The sequence below is a fragment of the Rhinopithecus bieti genome, unplaced genomic scaffold (genome assembly GCF_001698545.2).
Source record: "Rhinopithecus bieti isolate Rb0 unplaced genomic scaffold, ASM169854v2 scaffold_3763, whole genome shotgun sequence".
NCBI lineage: Eukaryota > Metazoa > Chordata > Mammalia > Primates > Cercopithecidae > Rhinopithecus > Rhinopithecus bieti.
Genome location: NW_016804379.1, coordinates 815,094 through 822,021, shown reverse-complemented (window position 1 = coordinate 822,021; position 6,928 = coordinate 815,094). Strand labels below are relative to the sequence as shown.

Sequence of the window (6,928 nt, the reverse complement as noted above, 5' to 3'; positions counted from 1 at the left end):
AAAAAAAAAAAAAAAAAAAAAAAAAGGAATCTTTTTTTCTGAACAATAGGTCTCAATACTGGGCTTAAAATATTTGGTGAACGAGGCTGTAAAGAGATGTGCTGTTATCCAGGCTTTGTTGTTCCATTTATAGAGCACAGGTGGTGGCAATTGATCATAATTCTCAGCTCTAGAATTTTCAGAATGGTAAATGAACATTGAACATTGGCTTCTACTTATAGTTACCACTGCATTAGCCCCTAACAAGAGAGCCAGACTGTCCTTTGAAGCTCTGAAGCCAGGCATTGGCTTCTTCTCTCTAGCTATGAAAGTTCTAGATGGCATCTGCTTCTAATAGAAGGCTGTTTCATCTACCTTGAAAACCTATTGTTTAGCCACTTTCATCAATGATCTTAGCTAGATCTTCTGGATAACTTGCTGCAGTTTCTACCCCAATCAACACTTTCTGCTTCTCCTTGCTCTTTTATGCTGTAGAGACAGCTTCTTTCCTTAAACCTTATGAACCAACCTCTGTTAGCTTCAAACTTTTATTCTGCAGCTTCCTCACTTCTCTCAGCCTTGTGGAATTGAAGAGAGCTAGGACCTTGCTCTCGGTTTGTCTTTGGCTTAAAGGAATGTTGTGGCTAGTTTGATCTTTTATCCACATCACTAAAACTTTCTCAGTGTCAGTGGTAAGGCTGTTTTGCTTTCTTATCATTTAGGTATTCTCTGGAGTAGCACTTTTCATTTCCTTCAAGAGCTTTTCCTTTGCATTCACAACTTGGCTAACTCATACTAGATGTCTGGCTGTCATCCTATCATACCTTCCTCACTTAGCTTAATCATTTCTAGCCTTTGATTTAAAGTGAAAGACATGTGACTCTTCCTTTCACTTAAACACTTAGAGGTCATTGTAGGGTTATTAACTGGCCTAATTTCAATATTGTTGTGTCTCAGGGAACAGAGAGGCCTGAGGAGAGGGAGAGAGATGGGACAATGGCAGGTCAATGGACCAGTCACAGCACATACAACATTTATCGATTAAGTTCATTGTTTTACATAGGCAGAATTGTTGATATCCCCAAACAATTACAGTAGTAACATCAAGGATCACTCATCACAGATCACCATACAATCAATGCAATATCTGTGAGGCACAATAAACCAAAGTACAAAAAAATGAGATACACCTGTATGTAATTAAAGTCCAAGAGAAAACAGAAACGGCCTGTGGGATAAGAAATATCAGTAGAGGCTGGGCGCAGTGGCTCACGCCTGTAATCCCAGCACTTTGGGAGGCCGAGGCGGGTGGATCATGAGGTCAACAGATCAAGACCATCCTGGTCAACACAGTGATACCCTGTCTCTACTAAAACTACAAAAATTAGCTGGGTGTGGTGGCGCACACCTGTAGTCCCACCTACTCGGGAGCCTGAGGCAGAAGAATTGCTTGAACCCAGGAGGCGGAGGTTGCAGTGAGTCGAGGTCACACCACTGCACTCCAGCCTGGTGATAGAGCGAGACACTGTCTCAAAAAAAAAAAAAAAAAAAAGAGAGAGAGAGAAATATCAGTAGAGATAATGGCCAAGAATTTTCCAAAGTTCATGAAGAACAGTAACTCACAGGTCCCTGAATTCCAGAAATTCCACATTGTGAGTCAAACTGCTGAAACCAAAGATAAGAGTTAATCTCTCAAAGACAGTTGGAAGAAAAAGAAACATTATATACAGAAAAAGGAACACATAAGAATTATAGCCAACTTCTGGTCGGAGAGTAAATGAGCAAGAAAATAATGGAGCAAAGGTCTATGCAAGGAGCTTGCAAGTCATCATTCCATCCTAACAATAACGAAGATGCTGGACAAAGTGAAGACAACTCTTCTTGGATCCCTCAGAAAAGTGAGGTTACAGGGCAAAATACTACTCCCAAAATTGAAGAGACAGAAAAATACAGAGAATTGCAACTTGATGGAGCAGGAACTCAGAAGCAAAAACCTCCGTGGGCACTAGTGTCAGGGTTGGGAAATCTAAATTGTACTTGACAAATAGCTGGAGGCTCAGTGTGGACAAGTCTGAGATTAAAAACTGCAGGCGGGGCGGGCCAGGTGTGGTGGCTCACATCTGTAATCCCAGCACTTTGGAGCCCAAGACAGCAGATCACCTGAATTCAGGAGTTCAAGACCAGCCTGGCCAACATGGCAAAACCCCATCTTTACTAAAAATACAAAAATGGTATGCGCCTGTAATTTCAGCTACTTGGGAGGCTGAGGCAGGAGAATTACTTGAACCCAGGAGGCAGAGGTTGCAGTGAGTCGAGATCACACCATTGCACTCTAGCCTGGGCAACAGAGTGAGACTCCATCTCAAAAAATAAAAATAAAACAAATAAATAAAAATAAATAAAACTCCAGGGGGACCCAGTCATAGAGCAATTTCCACACTTCTCTGAGTTTTACCTCCAGGCACTCAATCAGGTTCTCACAGTAAAGACTGGCCAAAATCCCTTTGGGATTTCATCAGGGGAAGGGGACAAGGAACCATTTTGAAATATGCTGGAGCTTTCTGTTCTTAACAAGGCCTGCCCTTGAGAGAAATTGTTTTACCAGAGCCTAATCTAGTAAAGTTTTTTCAGAGTTTTATTGATTTGGGGGAAGAGAAATATCCAACTCCAGCCAGCTCTAGTTATCCTGTTCCACCTAATGGTGGTGAGGGAGGTACTGAGAAGCACTTGTGAAGTTCACAGTCCAGAGGCACGGGCTCATTAAAGGACTGAGACTGAATCCTATTTGACCTTTGAACTCGCAAAGACTTTCTTCTTCCTCTTTTGCTGATGTTTACAGGCACTCAGAATGGTCCAGTGTTTGATATACCATCGTAGGCTTTCCTACAATATAGCCTCTAACAAAACTGGGCTGTCCTGAACCCCAGGTAATAGAATTGTTTACTTTTATACCAAGAAGGTTGGGAAAGCACCAAAATCTGCATGTGGCATGTGCCCAGGCAGACTTCGAGGGGTTCATGCTGTGAGACCTAAAGTTCTTATGAAATTGTCCAAAACAAACAAACAAAATTGTCAGAGAATATGGTGGTTCCATTTGTGCTAAATGTGTTCATGACAGGATCAAGCATGCTTTCCTTATCGAGGAACAGAAATTGTTGTGAAAGTGTTGAAGGCACAAGCACAGAGTCAAAAAGCTAAATAAAAAATGAAACTTTTACTGGGCATGGTGGCTCACACCTGTAATCCCGCACTTTGGAAGCTGAGGCAGGCAGATCACAAGGTCAGGAGTTTGAGACCAGCCTGACCAACATGGTGAAACCCTGTCTCTACTAAAAATACAAAAATTAGCTGGGCATGGTGGCATGCACCTGTAATCTCTGCTACTCGGGAGGCTGAGACAGGAGAATTGCTTGAACATGGGAGGCAGAGGTTGCAATGAGCCCTGCACTCCAGCCTGGGTGACAGAACGAGACTCCTTCTCAAAAAAAAAAAAAAGGAAGAAACTTTTTTGAATAATAAAAATGAAAAGACTTAAAAAAAAAAGACTGAGACTTAATCATAGGACTATAAAATACTTTTCCTTCCCACACATCTTCCCATACATTACTAAAGGCCTTTTTACTATAGCCCCTTTTACATACTACATCATGTTCAGGTATCAAGAAACAAAAACTACAAGGCAGACTAAAAGGCAAAACAGAACAAAAACTCCACAGTTTTAAGAGACAGAGCAATCCTCGGAACCAGATTCATATATGACAGGGATATTGAAATGGTGAGACCATGAACCTAAAACAACTATGATTCATATGCTAAAGACTCTAGTGAATAAAGTAGACAGCCTTCTAGAACAGATGGGCAATGGTAAGCAGAGAAATGGAAATTCTAAGCATAAATGTAATGCCAGAAATAAAAACACTGCAGCAGAAATGAAGAATGCTTTTGATGGGTCTATTAATAGATTGGACATGGCTGAGAAAATAATCTCTGAACTTGAGTGTATCTCAATAGAAACTTCCAAAATGGAAGAGCAAAAAGAAAAAAAAGATTGAAAAAAAAAAATCCCAACAGAAAATCCAAGAATGATGGGGCAACTACAAAAGGTGTTATATAAGTGGAATGAAAATACCACAAGGGCTAGGCACAGTGGCTCACACTTGTAATTCCAGCACTTTGGGAGGCCGAGGTGGGTGGATCACCTGAGATCAGGAGTTCGAGACCATCCTGGCCAACATGGTGAAACCCTGTCTCTAATAAAAACACAAAAATTAGCCAAGCATGGTGGCGGGTGCCTGTAATCTCAGCTACTTGGGAGGCTGAGGCAGGAGAATTGCTTGAGCCTGGGAGGTGGAGGTTGCAGTGAGCTGAGACCGTGCCACTGCACTCCAGCCTGGGCAACAGAGCGAGACTCCGTATCATAATAAAAATGAAAAAGAAAATACCAGAAGGAGGCCAGGCACGGTAGCTCACATCTGTAGGCAGAGGTTGCAATGAGCCGAGATTACACCACTGCACTCCAGTCTGGGCAACAGAGGGAGACTTCATCTCAAAAAAGAAAATACCAGAAGGAGAAGACAAAAGGACAGAAGAAATACTTGAAACAATAATGACTGAGAATTTCTGCAAATTAATGTCAGATATCGAATCACAGATTCAGGAAGCCCAGAGAACACTACACAGGATAAATGCCAAGACAATAATAACCACAATTATAACCACAAAAAAACACGACACCTAGGAATACCATATTTTAAAAGTCTTATATTTTAAAAGTCTTTAAAAAGTCAGAGGAAAAAGATACCTTACCTACAGGGTAAAAAAGATAAAAATTATACCCAACTTCTCCTCAGAAACATGCAAGCAAGGAGGTCAGTGAAATTTAGTGTTGAGAGAAAAAAACTACCAATCTAGAATTCTGTGTCCTGTGAAATGATTCTTCAGAGGTGAAGGAGAAGTACGGACCTTCTCAGATGAACAAAAACTGAAGAAGTTTGTTGCCAGTAGATCTGCCTTACAATAAATGTTAAAAGTTCTTCAGAGAAAAGAAAAATGATATAGGTCAGAAACTTGGAGCTGCACAAAGAAAGAAAGAGTATATCTATCTATCTATCTATCTATCTATCTATCTATCTATCTATCTATCTATCTAAAGAAAGAGCATATCTATCCATCCATCCATCTATCTATCAATCAATCATGTATCTATTTATCCATCTATCTACCTACCTATCACCTATTCTTTCTATCTATCTGTCTATCTATCTATCTATCTATCTATCTATCTATCTATCTATCTATCTATCTATCTCTGTCTGCCTGCCTGCCTGCCTATATAACTACTTACCTACCTTCCTACCTATCTATCCAGCCACCTATCCAGCTATCTAAATAGATTTATTGTAAAGAGTTAAATCATATAATTATGGATGCTGAGAAGTTCCCAGATGTGCAGCCAGCAAGCTTTAGGAGAACCTATGGTATAGTTCCAGTATAAGTCTGAAGGCCTGAGAATCAGGAGAGCCAGTGGTGTCAGTTCCAGTCCAAAAGCCAGCAGGCTTGAGACCCAAGAAGAGCCATTGTTTCAGTTCAAGTTCAAAGAAAGTAAGAGACTGATGTCCTTGCTCAAGGCAGGCAGGCAGGAGATGTTCCCTTTACTTGGCCTTTCTGATCTATTCAGGCATTCAGTGGATTGGACAAGACCCACCCACATCAGGGAGGGCAGTCTAATTTGTAGTCTTTACTCAGTTTACCAATGCAAATGTTACTCTCATTCAGAAACCCCCTCACAGATATACCCAGAATAGTGTTTGACCAAATGTCCGGGCACCCTGTGGCCTAGTCAAGTTCACACATAAAATCACCATCACAGTGACATTCTGGAAAGGCAAAACCATTGGCAGAAATCAGATAATTGTTGCAAGAGGGAGAAGTATTGCATATGAAAGGATATGAGTAAAATTTTAGGTGTGATGGAATTTACTAAATTTTTATTGTGGTGATACATGACCATATAGGTTTGTCAGAGCTCATTGAATTGTATACCTAAAAAAGACAAATTTCTTTATATGTAAGTATACTTTGATAAACATGAATTTAAGAACAAAAAAGAATTTGAAGAACAATTGAAAGAAGAATAAGAAGAAGGCTGGGCACCATGGCTCCTGCTCATAATCCCAGCACTTTAGGAGGCTGAGATGGGAGGATTGCTTGAGCCCAGGAGTTTGAAACCAGCCTGGGAAACACAGGGAGACCTCATCTCTACAAAAAATAAAACACAGTAGCCAGGAATGGTGGCACATGTCTGTCATCCCCGAAACTTGGGAGGCTGAGGTGGGAGGATTGTTTGAGTCCGAGAGGTTGAGGCTTCAGTAAGCAGTGATCATGCCACTGCACTCGAGCCTGGGCAACAGAGTGAATTCCCATCCCAAAATAATAATAATAATAAGAAGAAGAAAAATAAGAGGTAGTTTGGGCAGTATACTGAGGGCATGTTATTTAAACTGAATCCTGAAGGTAAAAATAATTTAGGGATGGGATATATTTGGGGTGGGAAGAGTTTGTAAGAGAGGAAACAATGGAGAAAAGTCAATGAAAAGATTGGCATACTTATGGAAGCGGAGAGAGGTGTGTTGCTTGAGCACAAGATGAGACTGAAGAGATTGGCTAAGGTTAGATTATGCAGCATTTTGTACTCCATGTTTAAGAAGGATAGATTTTATTTTGATGCAATAAGAAATAATGAAAAGTTAGGCATAGAGGGCAAGAGATCTGACATTTTCAATGCATGTTAGCCGCTAGGTGGGGAACGGATTGAAGGTATTTAGAGGAGTAGCAGTCAACTTAGGAGGTTGTTTCAGTAGGCAACAGGAGTGATAATGCTGTGTGATCTAGAGCTGTGGTAGTGGATATGAGGAAAAGTGGACTCAAAGTATATTTTGAAGACTGAATT

General features: G+C 40.7%; 1 pseudogene; it reads left to right on the top strand.

Annotated features, from left to right (window-relative positions):
* Nucleotides 1-2,827: 2,827 nt before the first annotated feature.
* LOC108526724 (60S ribosomal protein L34 pseudogene) lies at nucleotides 2,828-3,181 on the top strand (annotated as a pseudogene).
* The last annotated feature ends 3,747 nt before the right edge of the window (nucleotides 3,182-6,928 follow it).